The sequence below is a fragment of the Ascaphus truei genome, chromosome 1 (assembly GCF_040206685.1).
Source record: "Ascaphus truei isolate aAscTru1 chromosome 1, aAscTru1.hap1, whole genome shotgun sequence".
Lineage (NCBI taxonomy): Eukaryota > Metazoa > Chordata > Amphibia > Anura > Ascaphidae > Ascaphus > Ascaphus truei.
Window position 1 is genome coordinate 46,960,840 of NC_134483.1, and position 18,462 is coordinate 46,979,301.

Here is an 18,462-nt window from a genome sequence, read left to right on the forward strand (position 1 = left end):
TGGTTGCGGTAGAAACAAAAAAAAAAAAGCTTGTTACATTATAGTACATTACAAAATGTCATTCAGCGCCGTTTTAAAAAAATGCTACAAGTATTTTCTCATTGTACAGAACTGATTTTTTTTTAAAACACATGTTGCTTGGTCTGCCGCTTTAAATACATACCTTAAACATGTTTTGAAATATTTGGTAGTTTTGTCTGTATACATACAGCTTGCAATGCAACCCAGGCACATGTAAGGCCTCGGGCATGGTCAGCGCTTAGGCGCTAACCCGTGTGGAGGCGCGCTGCTGCTCGGCACTGAGCCCCTGCAGCTGCAATGAGAGCAGCTTTAGCAGGGGCTCGCGCACGCTTCCGCACGCCTGCGGAAGCGTGTGTCTTACCAAATATTTAGTTTCTGTGCTCGCCGGAGCGCAGGGCCAGTCACGTGAGCGGTTCACCCAATGAGGGCGAACCAGCTCCGTGACGTCACTGGCCCGCCCCCAGACACGCCCACGGACGGCGCGCGCTCTAAGGCCAGGGAAAGCACCGCTTTCCCTGAGCCTTAGCGTGCCTCCGCACGGCTTCAGTCTCTATGGACTAAGCCTAATGAAACATGAAGCGCTCCCTGTTCTGTAATAATGTTCACCATGCAGTTCTCTGCTACTACAGCAAATTAAAATTCTTAAATGTTCCTTCAAATCTCTACAGGTTGTCAAGAACCAAAAACCTATACGTTTTAGTAGTACCTTCCTCTGATGTGCTCACATTTCCTTTGCATACTACATACAGTACATTTATTTTATGGATGGCCAACTCCAATCCTCAAGGGCCACCAACAGGCCAGGTATTAGGGATATACCCGCTTCAGCACAGGTGGCTTAATCAGTGGCTCAGTTATTTTGAGTGAGCCACCTGTGCTGAAGCAGGGATATCCTTACAACCTTACCTATTGGTGGCCCTTGAGTACTGGAGTTTCCCACCCCTGATCTACGTGGTCATTATTACGATCAATACTGTATGAACCGCAACAAGTTTATATTGTGTGAGGGGCCAACCCAGCAGGAGACCAGCATAATTGACATGCTGTACTGAAAAAGTACTTCACGAAGTACTCATGACTTAGGACTGGCTGCGGTTTTGGACTCGATGCCTGTTTCTTACAGGTTTCAACAATTCACTGTCTCTTGGCTTCCTCAAATAACAAAAAGTAAATGCACATTATGCTCATTATTCTCCAATGACACCATGGTCACAGGGACAGTGGAGCACTGCATACATTGTGCTTTATACGTGTAGCCAGGTCCCCATTACCTCCTGGTTCGTGAGAGGGACGGCTGCCGAGGCACGCGGACACGTATGGTAGGGCTGCGGCTGTCAGGGAGCGAGCGGGTCACCGGAGATCCGCGGCAACGCCATCTTAGTACGCCTCGCGCATGCATAGTACGGTCGCGAGCGGCGGTCATCTTAGGTATTGCTGCGACACACTTTATTCGAGCAAATACCCAGTATGTACCTGGCAGATACCTGGAATGCGCCGCTCCTCACCTCTGACAAGCCCTGTTGCATTTGCCTTCCCAGCCTGGGTTCATGCCTGGCTGATGGGCGGCTGATCTGTTAAATGATAATGATTAGGATTTAATAGGCTGCAATGCTTCGCGTGTCTACCAGATGGCATAAATTCATGAATTGTAATGCAGTATATATATACTGTGCAGTATTGCAGCCAGAGGGAATAAAATGCTTCAATCCCTGCCTGGAAAATAACGCAATGCACTCGGGCAGAAAACAGTCACAAACCTCAATACACCCGGGTATACCCGAATTCGTGGGACTAGCCGAGCTCGAATAAAGTGTGTCGCCAGTGTACAGGCTTCGCAGAGGGACTAGATGTCCCAGCAGCTCCAGGGGCTGCTAGACACGCGGCGCAGCAAAGCCAATAAGGCTGCCGCATTCACACGTTCCAGAGAGTACAGTTTGGCGCAAAGCAAGACACCACGCCAGTCGGACACCACACCGCAACTAGAGAGGTAGTGTCCAGGAGCAGTGCTTCCCTGAACTAGGCCTAGTTTGCCCCTTAGGCCCCAGTTAGGCCCTGAGTCCCTACTAGCTTGTGGTACTGTAGGGAAGCCCATCAGACAGGAACACTCACCTTAGCCCTGATAGTGACAGTCACAGCGGCAGTGAGAAGCGCAGCGCGGTGACTTGCGGCCTGTGGTCTGGGACCAGACCACCATCAACTAAGAGACTCTTTATGGTGAGACACTCCAGTAGGAGTTCACCCCACTCAGAGGCGGACGCCTACGTTGGACGGACCGGACCTACATACGTTGGTGGATCAGACGAACCCTTTGTGTTGTGCAGTGGTACCCGGCTACTGGAGTGCCCGGGAAGGTATCATCATCTACATGCACCAACGGCCACGCACACACACACACACTTTTGGTAGCACTACTCCACACACCTTGGGGTGGGCTGGACTCTGTGGACACCGGGTGGTTAGTTCACCTCAGGGCACCTCAGCACTTAGGGCACCTCAGTACTTTGGGGGTCTCACCAGGGTGGTGTTATTGTGTTAGGGGTACGGTATTGTAGAGTTCTACGTGTTGCCAGTAAAGATAAGTTGTTATACCACCGTGTGTATATTTATTCTTTACTGTGCGTTCCTGGGAAGGGGTTATCCAACTGCGCTTGGATCCCTCCCAGGTGGAGGCGCTGTCATCAGATAGACCACGACCACCCCGGGCTCCCTGCAGCGGAGGTTCAGGCCTCCTGTGAGCCGCTCAGGTAACGCACCACAGGTAGTTTCCTTAGACATGGGGGAAGCATGCTCATTATTCTCCAATAACATGGTGACTAGGAAAGTGCAGAACTGCATACAGTACATTGTGCTTTATAAGCTCATTTTCTCCTTATTTGGTATGTTTGTTTGTTTTTCTGGATTTAAAACGCTACAGTTCAGATATTGTCCCATCCAGCCAAAGAAAGAATACAAATTTCTAGATTCCAGCAATGAAAAACACGGCCTGTTTCAGTTATTTACACATCAACAGGTTCCAATAATGATCGCACTTCTTGAAGCTAAAGGATATCACATCTTTTTAACGCTTTCATTGCACTGGAAACCGGCTGCTGACTTCTGCAGTATTAAACAGGTTGTCCCTTCGCTGCTTTCGGTTTCTGCCACTACTGAGCTGTAAAGAAACTAATGAATTATTTTTTCTCCATCCTGGCAAAATATTTTCCAACAAAGGTAACTAATTGGCCATTTTCAGAAGGCGGCATTTATATCCAAAGCAACTTAAATTCAAAACGTTCCTCGAAGCCGGGAGCACTTTGCTTACATGCGTTTACATGTCTGATATATGGTTATGGTGCAGAACCAGCCTTTCCTTTGGCGGGGCCCAAGGCGGCATGCAGACAGCGGAGCCTTTCTTCTGCATCATGATGTAACGGCGTCGCATTGTTATGGCAACGCGGCGCAGCGCCATGACATCACACTGTGATGGCATGACAACGCGGCGACATGACAATGGGATGCTGCAGGAGGATGTCCGTTACACATAAGGCAAGATATCCCCCAGCTATGCACACACGCGCACCTCCCTCCCTACATTGGGGTGAGCAGCGCTGTGGTCCTGCGCCGGTTTGGGGACACCCCAGCTCCCTCCTCTTCTGCTGGGTAGAATTTGAACCCCGGTGCCGACAGGAGGAGAGAGAGGATGGAACGAGCGGCCCCCGAAGGCACAGGGCCCAAGGCAACTGCCTTGCTCTAAAATTATTTTGTGAGCAATTATTATTTTTATTATTCATTATATTTGCATTGAAGAATATGTTGGCATCTTATAAATATTGGAAAAAAGTTCAAATGAAAAAGTGATTTTCCCCCCTCCAATCTGAAAAACATGTTATAACTATGTAAGAAAGACACAAATACCAAAACGGATGAGAATAATTTAGCTCCTTCAGCCTCTTCTACATCTTCCCAGTCAGAATGAAGTCGTCGTGATATAATGCATTAAACGAGTCTGCATGCCAGTTCTCTTCTCTATTAAACTTTCCATTATCATTTCCAAGATTCCACTCAGGGTACTGATGCTTTTAACATTTTCATCCTCTAAGACATTACCTCACTCTAAAAGCCATTTACCAACACTACAAATGAATGCACAGAACCAAAATGTATTATTGCTTTTTCGGTTCTGATTTTATAACGAATAGATCTTACATATATACATGCTATCAGTGAGCTTGTACAGAAAAGAATACTTCAATATTTGGGGATACCTTTTTTTTATTTGGACTAACAATAAATATTATAAGACAAGCTTTCAAGAGTTCTCTCCCTCAGGTCAGGCAATACTCAAATACAGAAAATAATAAAATACTAATACCGAACACAGATTTATGATATCGGTGAGATACGTATTCTTAATGTATTTTTATTTTTGTAGGTAAGCTGCATTTTAATCGGCAGGTCAAGCAATATTCTACGTGGTTTTTTTTTTGTGTGTGTGTTTCTTAATAAATCAGTTCTGTACTACTGTATGAGAAAATACTTGTAGCATTTAATTTTTGATGAAGAACAGCAGGTGCGCAAATTTCATCAGGACATGGAAGAAAATAAAACACCAAATTGTATATTGTTGTAATAGACACTGTTGCACTAACAGTATTGTAGACTCTATAGATTTTAAACTCCCGTGTTAAACGTGATATTCAGGCAGTGTGGTTGTTAGAAGTAACCAACTTTAGTGATATCCAGACAGGTATTCCGGATCAACACAGACAATACTCCACAGGAGGGGAGGGAAAATACACATACAGAAGGAAAAAAAGCAAAAATAGTGTAATATTGCTTTTATTATTAAAAAAAAAACACAAAGTATTGCACTTACATAAGTGTCTTTGTGGTAGGCATTCAGACCACCCTGGGTCAATTAGGTGGATAGCACTCCAAACCACAGCAGCTTCTGCTACACGGCGAATACAGCATCCACTGGGCTGAACGATGCAATCCTCCAGTTTAAATGTTCCGAACAAAGTATCACTTAGTGGTGCACAACTCCACCCTACGCGCGTTTCAATTTGATAGTCTTCCTCAGGGGCTAATCTCTAAAGTTGGTTCCATGTCCTGATGAAATTTGCGCACCTGCTGTTCTTCATCGTTTGCTGTTTGGATTGGGATTGAGACCTATTTCGGGAGCTGCACTTTCTCAAGGACAGTATATTTGTTGTTTTTATTCTGTTTAAAGTGGTGTTATTTGCGCTTATTTTCCTTATCACTATTAGCATTTAATTTTTAATGACATTTTTTATGTATTCTTATTAAACAGGAATTTTTGTTCCTATAGCAACCATTTACAAAGTCACATCTCCTTCCCCTTCTGAAACAGCATCACATTTTTGAGCCCTGCCCTGCCCTTTCTCTAGCAGTGAACCAACTGAATCTAGTGCCTGTCTTGTCACATGATCTTCCTCACAGAACTTTGGCTGTCAGTGTCATCTTCAGCGATCGATTACAGGAGAACAGATCGATCAGCAACTTAGCTAATCACTTGTCAGTATGTAGATTGTATTGATGCACATATTGAATGGAAAATGGCAATAAGACATCTTCTGGAGCTAGCAGACATGCTATGAATCATTCACTTATATGGGCTCTAAGGCTGAGTCCCTGCATGCTACTGCAGCGCCCGCTGTGGCGGACGCTGCAGGGAAGAGAGCCCTCCCCTCAATGGCGCCGGACCCGCTGCGAGGGGGGGCAGCAGCGCTGTGGTGAGAGTTTCTCCTACTCTCAATAGAATTGAGAGCAGGACTCGCGATGGAGAGCTAGGCCACGCCCCCGGCGGTTCAGCCAATGAGGATGAACCTGCCGGGTGATGTCATGGCCACACACCCCCCCGTCTCCCTTCCTGCAGCTCACTGCAGACCGGGGAATCGGCTGCACGCGCCGCCAGCCTCGCGGGCGGGGAGCGCGTGCAGCGGAGGCACTGGGGCCTTAGCCTAAGATATCAACTGCAGCCAGAAGGCTTATTGCATAGCACCATTTAGTTTGAGATTTAGTACGGCACAGTGAGGAGTGAGGCTGGCATACGTTTTTCAATGACATCAGACAACGGGCAAGACATCCAAATGAATTATTCTGCTATCTATGTTTCCTGCGTTCTTCCCAAATACTATATTGGCTGCTTTTGAAATACTGCTCTGCATTACCTTTTATAGTTTGAGGAGGAAATTGCATTTTATAGGTCTGCGGCAGCATTTCACACAAGCATTCTTTTCAGCATATTTAGTGCTGAACACATGGCTATATATTTATGCAGGAATAGTTATGGCTGGGTTAGACAAGAACGTTCATTATGAAGCCGCGTTTTCAATTGCTTATTGATTCTGGTCTCGCAAACCAGATCACATCGAGAACTGATCGTTTTTTAGTTCTGGCCTGATTTTTTGTTTTATTATTGGCCATTTTTTGAAGGAATCGGTTCGGTTTCTGGAGTATATGATGTATGTTCAAAGTGAGCCAATTGGGACTTTCCGCCCCCTCTGATAACCAAACGCTGCATGGATTTCCACAAGACGTAAAATCATTACTATCCAAGTCTCAATATCGCGAAATCACAAAGAGGGTTCAAGCATCCTTTATGAAATTAAGTCTATGAATTCCTTATGAGGATGAGCTATTCAATAATATGTAGCTGTCTATTGAGAGTTGCTAGTTTTTAATGAAAAATGATTTTTAACGGGAAAATTATGATTTTGAAGAGTAAGACCACAGATGTGAAGACTTCCTATACTCCAGATAAGTGAGATATGACAGGTACAGTATTTGTGATATAAACTGCTATTGAATGACTATGCACAAGGAGCCTAGGGATACAAGATGAAACTGTACTCCCAGAAATCCATTGTTAAAAAAAATAAAGTTAATGTAATACATGCAAAAAAAAAAAAATGTTTCCCCTCCCAAGATGGGAAGCAGGGGGTCCCTCAAGTTGAACCGTGTTCATTCCAGCTCTGGAGACCCCCTGCTTCCCGAGATACATACCTCCGAAGGAGCCCGAGTTCCTCATGCAGGTTTAAAAGGTCACATTTATTTATTTATAAAAAAAAAATACCAGGAAGTAATACATTGAGAGTTACCTCTCGTTTTCAAGTATGTCCTGGGCATAGAGTTAAGATGACAAATAATACATGGTACAAATACAGTTACATAAGTGAACAGGGTATACATTATATACTGTACAAGACATTGCATGCACAGTTAGATATAATATATATTATAAGCACATGTACAGTAACAGTTACAGACCAGATTAAACTGTGAGACAGCCTTAGTTTTGAAAGAACTTAAACTGGTGGTGGCTGTGAGAATCTCCGGTAGGTTGTTCCAATTTTGGGGTGCACGGTAAGAGAAGGCGGAGCAGCCAAATTCTTTGTTGAGCCTTGGGACCATGAACAGTCTTTTGTAGTCAGATTTCAGATAAGTGCTGCATGTGGTAGGGGCAAGGAGCTTGTTCAGATAGATGGGTAGTTTGCCCAGAAAGTATTTGAAGGCAAGACAGGAAAGATGAACATTGCACCTAGACTCAATGTCACGCTGCGCTCACCACAAACAGGACTAGACCGCGGGGCTGAGGTGGGGATGTATATAAGCGCCGCCCTACAACCACGGAGTCAGGTCCGGAATGCGTTGTCGGAGTCGTGGAGCTGGGTCGGGGCAGGAGAGTTCGGGGAAGCCGTGGTACTTGCCGTGATCCGGGGTCGGAGAGAGAAGAATCGTCGTATCCGAAGCTGTAATCGAGGAGAGGAGATAAGAATCGTCGTTATCCAAAGCCGTGATCAAGGAGAGGAGAGAGCGGGGTTCCAATAACAAGCCGAAGTCCAGGGGTAGAGATGAGACAGGTCCAGGTACAAGCAGGGGTCACAACACGAGTCAGGCAAGGCACAGGAACAGACAAGATCCAAGAAGCAGCAAGCAAAGTGAAAGTGAAACAGGAAGGCATTTAAAGGGGAAAACACCAATCAAGAACTAGCAGATGATGACCTCACACATAAGCCACGAGCCGATAGGGTAGTGCAGGATTGGCTACTGGTGTAACACAGCTGATGCTGCTAGTGTTCGTTTGCGTGCGGCGTGCGCGCGTACGAGGAGTGCGACGCAGAGTGGGTGCTGTGGTGATACTGCGGGAGCGCGCCTCCGCGGATGAAGCATTGCGCAGCTGCGTGCGCACCGATAGCGGTCTGTGAATGTCAGAGGTACAGCTGCGTGACGCGTGCTGGGGGTGGAGCCTGGCGGCGATCCTGACACTCAAGGGATGACCAATCTAGTTATTTGAGCATTTCGCAGTGATGTGTGTTGTAGTTGCATATGAGAATAAAACGGCATATAGAATTGTAGAGGGTGTTATGTTTGCTAAGGTGGGTTTGGGGTGCCGAAGCGTATACTATGTCCCCATAGTCGACAATTGGCATTAGTATCTGCTGTGCGATATGCTTTCTGACCAGCAGACTTAGGGAGGATTTGTTCCTGTAAAGTACTCCTACTTTGGGATAGGTTTTGGATGTCAGGATATCAATGTGCATCCCGAATGTTAAGTGGGAGTCAAACCATATGCCAAAGTATTATAAACTAGTAACAGGAGTTAAGGTGGTGTTAGCGTTGGTTCTGATCTGGAGCCCAGTCACTGGAAGCTTTAAAAATGTAGTCTTGGTCCCAAATACCATTGTTACAGTCTTGTCAGTGTTTAAAAACAGTTTGTTTTGGGAAATCAAATTTTCGAGTCTCAAAAAGTCAGATTGAAGTATGTGTTCAAGGTCGGAGAAGCTATGGCTGTGTGCATATAAGATTGTGTCATCTGCATACATGTGTATTGAAGCTCCCTTACAAGCTGTAGGAAGATCATTGATGAACACTGAGAAGAGTAGGGGCCCCAGGACAGAGCCATGCGGGACACCACAGGTGATATCCAAGGGGTTGGAGTTAGAGCCTGAGATGGACATATGTTGGGATCTATTGTACTTGATAGGTATGAATGAAACCAGTTTAAAGCACGTTTCCCTATTCCAGAGCACTGGAGTTTGTTAAGCAGGATAGCATGATCAACAGTATCAAAAGCCTTTGCAAAATCTAGGAATATTGCACCAGTGAGTTGTCCCCCTTCCATTCCACTCTGGATTTCATTGCAAACTTTTAGCAGGGTAGTTACGGTGGAGTGTTTGAGGCGAAATCCAGATTGGAATTGGCTAGGGAAATTTGTCTTAATTGGGAGTGAACACATTTTTCCATGACTTTGGATAGTATTGGGAGAAGAGAGATTGGCCTGTAGTTTGAGACAGTGTTTTTGTCCCCACTTTTGAAGATTGGGACAACTCTGGCAGTTTTCCAGGTCTTAGGGATATGGCCTGCAGACAGAATAGAGTTGACTGTGGAAGCAATTGGTTTGGCAATGGCTGGGACACTAAGTCTTAGGAACATAGATTGTAGTAAGTCCGGTCCACATTGGCTGCTTAGTTTTAATTTGAGGAGCGCTTGTTGTAATCTACTCTTCAGATACTGGGACAAATTTAAAATTGTGAGCAGTGTTGGGAGTGGGTGGGGCTATAGGGGTACTCTCAGAATGAGCTTCATGTTTGTGGTTTGTGTTGCGTTTCGCTAATAAAGTTTGTAGCACACCCCACAAGTAGTCATTGAATGCATTTGCAATGTCAGTGGGGTTTGTCAGAGTAATATCCTCCTTAGTGATATTACTTGGTTGTTGATGGTTAGAAGGCTGGAATATGTTGTTGACAACCTTACAGAAGTTAGCTGGGTTTGATGTATTCTGGAGGAGATTGTCAGAGTAATATAGTGCTTTTGCATGTTTTGTTTGCCTTGTGCACATGTTCCACAGACATCTGTAGTGATTGAGATCCTTGGTAGTGACAGTTACTTTGTAGCTTTTCCACAAGGCATCCCTGAACTGGTAGAGTGCTATAAGGTCAGTTATAACCCTTAGAAGGTAGGCCCCCCCGTACCCTTATTCTGCGCAGTGTAGCATGGGTATCACAGAGTTTTAAGAACTTGGATTGGAAATACTCGAGTGCAAAATCAGGGTCGGGAATTAAGTCGATTCCGTGCCAAGGACAGTTGGTAAGGTCATCCAGAAACTGTTGTGGGTTAAAATTCTAAATGTTCTAGTGAGGAGAACTTTATGGCTTGATTGGGGTGGTTTAATTTTCTTTACACAGTACACTATTGCATGGTCACTGAAAATGTCCGGAAGGATGCCAGAAGATTTGATTCTGCTGGGATTTGAGGAGAGAATCCAGTCTAGCAAGGAATGGTTGTGAGATTTCAGGTTTGTCTGTGTGGGTTGGGAAATGAGTTGCGTTAGGTTAAGTGACTTGAGTTGTATCTGGATTTTGTGGTTTTTAGGGTCGAGCCAATTGAAGTTGAAATCCCCAAGAACGAGCAGCTCACTCTTTTCATTCAGAGAGGAAATGGAGCCGAGTAACTGGGTGATGTCAGTCAGGGACTGTAGAGGGGTTTTAGGGGGGCAGTAGATGCCAGCAACCAAGACAGGCTTAGAAAAGGGGCGTGGCAGATTTTGCCACCTAGGATTTCAAAAGAGGGTGGGCTTGGGGGGGGGGGGCAATTTAACAGTCTAAATTGTAAGGTGTCTGCAATATAAAATTACATGGGCCAGAAGGAAGCCGCAACAGATAATGTGGGACCTTAAAACCACATATCGTTCGCCCTGCATGGCACAGTACTGGGGCACCTTCGAAGGCATGCATCTTGGGAAGCAAGGGGTCCCAGGTTTTGAAATGTATGCGGTTAAGCTCTGGAGACCCTCTGCTTCAACCCTAGTATAAAAAAAAGCCCAGACGGAACCACATCGTTAAACCCCTGCATCTTATTCGTCTGACCTTGCACTGTGAAAAAACACTGCTGAGGTATACAACTATTATCCCGTCTTGTACCAAAGTTTATCGTTGGAACAAGCTCTGCATGGTTCTGAATTTAAATGTCATCATTACTCCGGGTTCACATATATCAAAACAAAACCCCTACTGACTTGCAGCCTAATTGTTACTACAGAATGTGTAAGCATGAACGGTCTATTATATGTGAATCTGTTAAATGTACAGTATGATCTAGTTTTGAAGTTTACTTAATAGTGAAGCCGTCCCAGTACATAATATCACAGTGAGCTTATTTTTAGCAATTAAATAAGTGCTCACTTCCTCGGTGCGTTGGACTGTTGCCCAATAGAAGGAACCAGGACAATTTGCAAAAAAAGATACATTGCATATCAATGTTTACTACAGTATGGTTATGTTTCCTAAGGAGCTGCAGAAAGAAAAAAGGGGAGTTACGCGCTGTACATTCTATACCTATAAATTCTGTATCCTCAGGACAAGCAGCGTTTGATATTACCCTGTATGTGGGAGATTACATTTTCTGAAGATACGTCGGTAATCTTAACAATCTGATTAAAAGTATTTGCAGATTTATAGAGTAAGAACTGAAGCTAACCCCATACTTTAGGAAATCCCGAAATTATTTCCGTTCTTAAACCAGGGATAATTCAGAGCCAAATAAGTTTGTCATTTTTAATATAAATGATCACGGATGTGCTCAATGACTCCTTACTTCCCCTTTCCCCTTCTTTTCATACGCGGACCCTGAGTAATGACGACATTTAAATTCGGACACATGCAGAGCTGATTCCAATTATAAACTTTGGTATATGACAGGATAATAGTTGTGTACCGCAGTATTTTTCCACAATACAAGTTCAGACTAATACATTAAGCTGCAGCGATATAAAGGAGCAATCCAAGCGGCTTATTTTTTTTAAAATGTTTACTTTTTTTTTTACCCGGGATTGAAGCAGGGGGGTTTTGTAGCTGAACGGCGTACATTTCAGGTCCTGGGACCCCCTGCTTTCCGAGATACATACCTCCGTTCTACAGAACATGTACTTTAATTTATGGCATGTACATTCATTGTAGGTTGTGATACCTTCTAGGGGCCAACGTGTGAGCTTTTCAAGGAAAGAATTTATACTGCAAGGAGCTTTTGAAAATTCATAGGTCTCTTCTTCAAGTGTGCTTTTTGCTTTTTGGCCTGATTAGAACTAGATTATGAATGATGCTCTTGTATACGTCCTATTAAATGGTTTGGCATTTGAAAAATAAACCTATAAAGGTTACAAAGCTCTGTGCGCTATAATGTCATTTACGGAGATCCCTAATGTTCATAAATGGACTTGCCCAGGGTCTCAAGGAACGTATACTAGGAATTGAACCAGGTTCCGATGGCTGCAAACTCTGTGTCATTGTTTTCAGAGTCCGTTCCTTTACTCACTGAGCGACTTCCTTCAGCCCTTAAATCATCTATATCCAGAAGACAGAAACGCGCTGCATTTAGTGGATGCCAACGTGTCGACATCTTAACATTAAGCATTACCGGCCCCTCGGGAGCTCAGGAGTTAAACGGCCAAGTTTACAAATGGCCAATCAGTTCTTCCCATGAATGTTTACAGATTCTAAGAGAATTAAACAACTGCTCTTCGTTTTTTTCCCGTGACTCGCTGCATGCCCTGACCTGAGCGTGGCTGCATCAATACTGCAAAGCAGAACTCTCACATCATCTGGCGCAGCGATGAGCCGGGAGGGAGATTGTGCTACAGGAAACATCCTCCTGTGGGAGTCACTGGGGACACCACATTTCTTGGCACTTACGTGCAGTGCAGTGTGAACGCAGGAGAAAAACAGGAAAGAAGACTCAGGAGAAGTGTTTCTGATGAGCTCCAGACAAGAAGACCTAAATAATAACTCTCAAGCAGGAAAACTTACCAGTCATTACTCTTAATTATTCCAAATGCACACAGTTTTGGCAGAGGCATCAGAACGCTTGTACAGTATGTATTGTACAGACATGGAGTTGCCTAAATCATGAGTTAAGAGGGGTGTGTTATGCTGATCTATTCTTTTTTTTTTTAATGTATTTCAAAATATTGTACCAGAAAGCATTCATTAAATGTTAATTTCATGTCCACGTATACCAATGGATACAATATAGAGACACAAACTGCAATGGGCTGAATCACAAGTAACATTTAAAGGCTGGTTTCAAGTAAAATCACGTAGAAGTCCCGCAGCAGTTTTTTCTCACCCCATTTAGAAACAAATACTATGTCGCAAAATATAAAGTTATAAATTGAAGTTTTAGAACATTTGGCTTGACCCACAACCTATATTTTTTCAATTTGCTTTTGTTTGTGTCTCATGGTAATGCTCTATAATGCCATAATGCCATCTAATGCCCTCCAAACACAGCTGAAGAACATACGAGTCTCACGCCAGTTATTACTGCACACAGAAGACCAATGAAGGCCTCCTTTCCAAACCGGAGACAGGTTGTTGGGGGCTGAATGCAGTTCTATTTTGTGTAAGGCCTTGTCTGGGGTGATGCTGAGCGGACGTGCACGCTCACGCTCAGAGCGATCAAACACATCGCTACAATTTGTTTGCCCAGCGTGAGCAGCGCTCAGCTGCATGCGCGACAAATCAATTTGATTTGCAGCTCGCTGGGGTGTCAAGTGAGCTGTTCGCCCAATGAGGGCGAACCATGCCCGCTCAGCGTGATCAAACATATTGCTACAATGTGTTTGCCCAGTGTGAGCGCGCTCAGCAGCTTGACGAGACAAAGCAACTTGATTTGACTTTGACAAGTACTTTCTGTGTTGGATTCCCTTCTGGGATATTTCCCGTTCCTTTTCTCATTCCATGTCCTACTTTGCTCCTCAGGACTCGCCTGATGACTACACAATAAAAGTGGTACAAAATTTGAAGCAGCTGTGCAATGGACCCAAATGCAGGGTCTGGAGATCACATCTCGTGAAACAAAAGTCCACAATAATGTGGAGGGAAAGGAGTAGTTGGGGGTGAAAAAAAAGGGGGATGAAGGGCAACAACAATGCGACACAACAAAAAGGGAAAAAAAGGGAGAACGTTCAATAAACGTAAAAATGTAGGGTGAGAAAAGCTTTTGTATGTATAACAAAAGTGGATTCCAACTTTAACCCCCAAAAATCCATTACTTTCTTCTTCCTGTCACCGCAGTACAAATCACTCGACTGAATTGCACTTCATCCCATCTGCTGCCACTGGAGATGTATAAACTTTGCCTAAGTTCATGAGCCAGGTCGAAATGGGCCCATTTTTGTTCATGTCAAATACGACAGTTTCGTCAGCGTTTCGCTAATGATCTTGAATCCAGACACGAAATAGGGGCCCTTTATTGGAAATGAGAGAGAACAAAGGAGAGGAGAGAAAATATATTCAAATGATTTTAAGTAGCATCTTTCCCAAGTATCTCCTGTGTGTTCTTCCCAGTATCTCTTCATAAGAGTCACTCTATTTGGAGGTGTATAAGGAAATGGGTATTCTACTAAATAGGTCTCTCTCTCCCACAATATTGCTTCAACTTCGACAATTTCAAGTGAGTTTAACTTCTATTGAGGTTTCACAATTACGCTCCTGAACTTTTTGTGCTATAAAGTTTGAGCAAACGTTTCCTAAATGTTAAAACTTTTTTGAATGTTCGAGAGAAAAATAAAAAATGATTGGCCAAACAAATTTTGCTGAAGCTCACACATCACCTGCAACCTAACCAAATCCATTTCATTTACCTAAACCCCGACTGTCACCCACCTCTGCAACCTCACTCTATCCCCCACTTACGTAATGCTGCCAAGTCTTAGCACTCTGCAAGACTCATTGACTTAGCGAAGGCACTGTATAGGGAAGATGGGCCTTTATCTAATGGAATCATGGACCTTCAAGCAATCAACTGCTCTCCTCCTCTACTGTCCTGTTTTTTTCTTCGCATATTTTCCCGTAATGAATGCTCATAACTTTTAGACTCTCCTTGACAATCAGGCATTTAACTCCACGCTAACCACAATCAGTAATGATGCCGTGATAAATAATGATGTGATAAATCCAAAGGTCACAATGTCCTCCAAATAGTTTGTGATCACTCAGCTGCTTCTATCACTTCTCCTCCTTATTCTATGGATATCCTACCATTATTGCATCTACTGTATATATCTCAGAGTCACCCTAGTTCTTCTTCGTCCATCATTCTGTTGCCTATTGGGGACTCTCATTGTCTTGAGAGTGGGGAGCCCGCTGTTTTTCTCTCTACAACCTCTCACTGGGTGACTTAATCAACGTGTTTGGGTGCAAATATCAGTTACCATATTTCCTCAATTGTAAAACGTACCATTGATTTGGCACTTACAATCGAGGAAAATTACTTCTCACTTACCATCTTTCAGGAGGTCTCATGTCAGCGGAGGATGAAGCGGGCAGCGGCAGGAGAGGTCCCACGTCTGCAGAGGATTGAAGTTATAAGACAGGGGGCGGACGGCGGCAGGAGAAGACCATCATTGCATGAGACCTGAGCAGGAGGAGAGCTGCATAAGAGAACGGCTGGGGAGGGGTCAACTTCCGGTGTTACACCGCAATCCTCCTGCTCAGGTCTCATGATGGTCTTCTCCTGCCACCGCCGCCTGCCCGCTGTCTTATAACTTAAATTCTTTGCAGACGTGGGATCTGTCCTGCTTCCTCCGCCACTGCACGCTTCATCCTCCTCTGACATGGGACCTTTCCTAAAACATGGTAAATTAGGAGGGGGTTAGTGACCTTAGCACCACTTTAAAAAAAAAAAAAAGTTTTAAACATCGATTCTAAGCCGCACCCGATTTCAGACATGTGAAAAATTTAAAAAAAGGTTTGTCTTAGAATCAAGGAAATATGGTATGTACAATTGATGCTCTTTAATCCCTGTGTACCATACATCGCTTTGCTTCTATGCCATGTCTCCGACTACCTCTCAGCATTACCGTCATCATTGTCTAAAACTCACTTTGACCCATGTTCATTAAAGGGTGTAATGCTTTATCGCGTCCTAACCCTTATTCAAATGAATGGGAGTTAATATGTGCTAAAGCTTAGCACCCATTAGTGCAGGGGTGGGCAACTCCAGTCACCAAGGACCACCAATAGGTGAGGCTTTCAGGATATCCCTGCTTCAGCACAGGTGGCTCAATCAGTGGCTCAGTCCTTTACATTGCAATGAAGTGCTAATAAAAGATTAAAATCATGGGGCAAATGGCCCCATTTCTTACCGCAGAGCCTGCAGCGCGAATACACAGCTTGGCAGTTTTGACATTAGTTTTATTAAAATACAAAACATGCTGACAAAACTATACTTAATTTCTACTCGAGTCTGCACACATGAATTTATTTGCATATTTGGACACTGAAAGTTACTAAAGTATGGCCCCTGTGATACACTTTCCTTTGAATTGACAAAGAGAACCACGAGACCTCTTTAATTTGTTGTGATATTGACGAATACTCTGTGCATAGGGATTAGTTGCCCTGTGGGAATACATTTCATGTACAATGTGCAATTCACTTAAGGTATTTCTGTTGAATTTATATCTACTACGGAATGTAGAAACATTTGCCAATCAATGGAAGTAAAAAAAGAAATGAAAAAAAAAAAAAAAAAAACCCTAATTGATAGACATGGGAATACCATTACTACAGCAGGAATACTTATGTTCAGATACATTGTGCAGATGTTTATGCTTTCAGCAATAAATCTCTTCCAGGCAATCTGCAAAATGCAATAAGGTCAGCGGCTCTCATTGGTTTTGTTTTTTTTACTTGGCGACACACATAGGTGACTTCTGATATACGTGCAAAACCCTAAATTGAACAGCATACTGTACTTCTTAATATAAAATAAATTTTCCTTTGAACCCCGCAGTGCCAGAGAGGATTGCCATGCATTGGGCCCCTCTGGCATCTAGATGTTATTTTCAATGACCCTTTGCTCAGTAACTTTTTACTTAAAGCAGCAATACTACTTCTCCCTTTTTGTTTTTTTTTTCTTATTTGTATATGTAAAACATGTGACGTTTCTGTTCTCTCCAACTTCCCCACACCCCTCCTATCCACATTTCTGCATCCCTCCTCCCCTGCACCTATGCCTGTGTCCATACACTGCACCATTATTTATACACCACTTTCCCAACAACTTCTTTACCCCTCAATAAAAAGCACCCCCACAAATCCTCTATTCACACCCTCTCTCTATCTAATCCTTCCTGCTGCTGGGGATATCTCTCCTAATCCTGACCCCAGATATAAACACACCTGCTCTCACCCACACCTCCCTGCCATATTTTCCCCTGTAAATGGTGTTAACCTTCTGATTTAATACTGACTAACCTTTAAACTCGCCCCACAAAATCAAGCATCCCAACAGCCTGCACTCATGGCTACTGTCCCACACCCACAGTCACTCCTACCACCCATTGTGACCAAGTACTGCCATCTACAGCACTCATTCACTCACCTGCTGCCTCTGTAAGGCCGAGTCCATAGAAGGACAGGCCGTGCTGAGCCGTGCGGACGCTCCGCGCTGATCCCCTGCATCCTCAATGAGGATGGCTCACGCGAGCGTCCGCAGGCGTGCTGAGGCGCTGGAGTTTTCAGCCGAGCGCCAAGCTGTTTTTCAGCGCGCTGTCGGCTGAAAACATCCAATCAGCGCGGAGCTGCGTCAACGTCACGGCGCCGTGACGTCGACGTCAGTGTGTCGCGGGCGATTGGCCCAGCGACATCACTGCCCCGCCTCCCTCAATCTCCCCCCGCCTCCGATCGCGCCCGCTGGCTCGCCTGCATGGGCATGAAATCGCGCAGATTTCAGCAGGCGAGCCTCAGCGTCAGCGCGGCTCGGAACTCCTCACCCCTCTATGGCCCGGGCCTAAGTCTACCATCATACTTCTTAGATTGTAAGCTCTTCGGGGCTGGGATTTCCTTTCCTATTGTCTGATTTTGCTGCACTTAATATATTATTAGAATTTCCTGTACAGTATTCTTTGTGAAGCGCCGAGTACACTTTTGGCGCTATATAAATAAAGACATACAATTCAATGTATAATTCTACGTTCTTAAGTAAGATGGCAATCGTTTGGTGCTCCTGTTATAAATCTGTAAAAATCCTAAATGTGTGCCTAACATATGGCTACCTTTCAGTTTCAATCGATTTTTCAGCCAGTGGAACTACGTGGGATCTGAGGACTCCGTGCATGACTGGCTCAGAGAATACCCTCGTTGCCCCTGATTCTCCTACATCTTGTAAGTAGGCATCTGTATTGAGCAGCGTCTCATGCTGTGGGGAAATACTGCGCAATGGTTTGCCTCTTTTTCTATCTTACAGAACTATCAACCATTTGGAGTCACCATTTGTTATCTGGGACAGGTTCTGAGGTTTACCACAATGGGACTGGTTTTATTATACCTCTTGCGACAGGGACTTGGTTTTCTATCATTTGGCAATACAAGTTTCTGAAAAGACTTGTTTTTTGTACCCTAGGCTCCCATTCCTAATTAGGGACTGATTTCACTC

The 18,462-nt window shown here is 44.3% G+C and overlaps 1 protein-coding gene across 4 annotated transcripts in view; it reads right to left on the reverse strand.

The window, feature by feature from the left end:
- Positions 1 to 18,462, reverse strand: part of PDZD2 (PDZ domain containing 2) — a 385,311-nt gene that overhangs the window by 99,039 nt on the left and 267,810 nt on the right. The window lies entirely within an intron of this gene.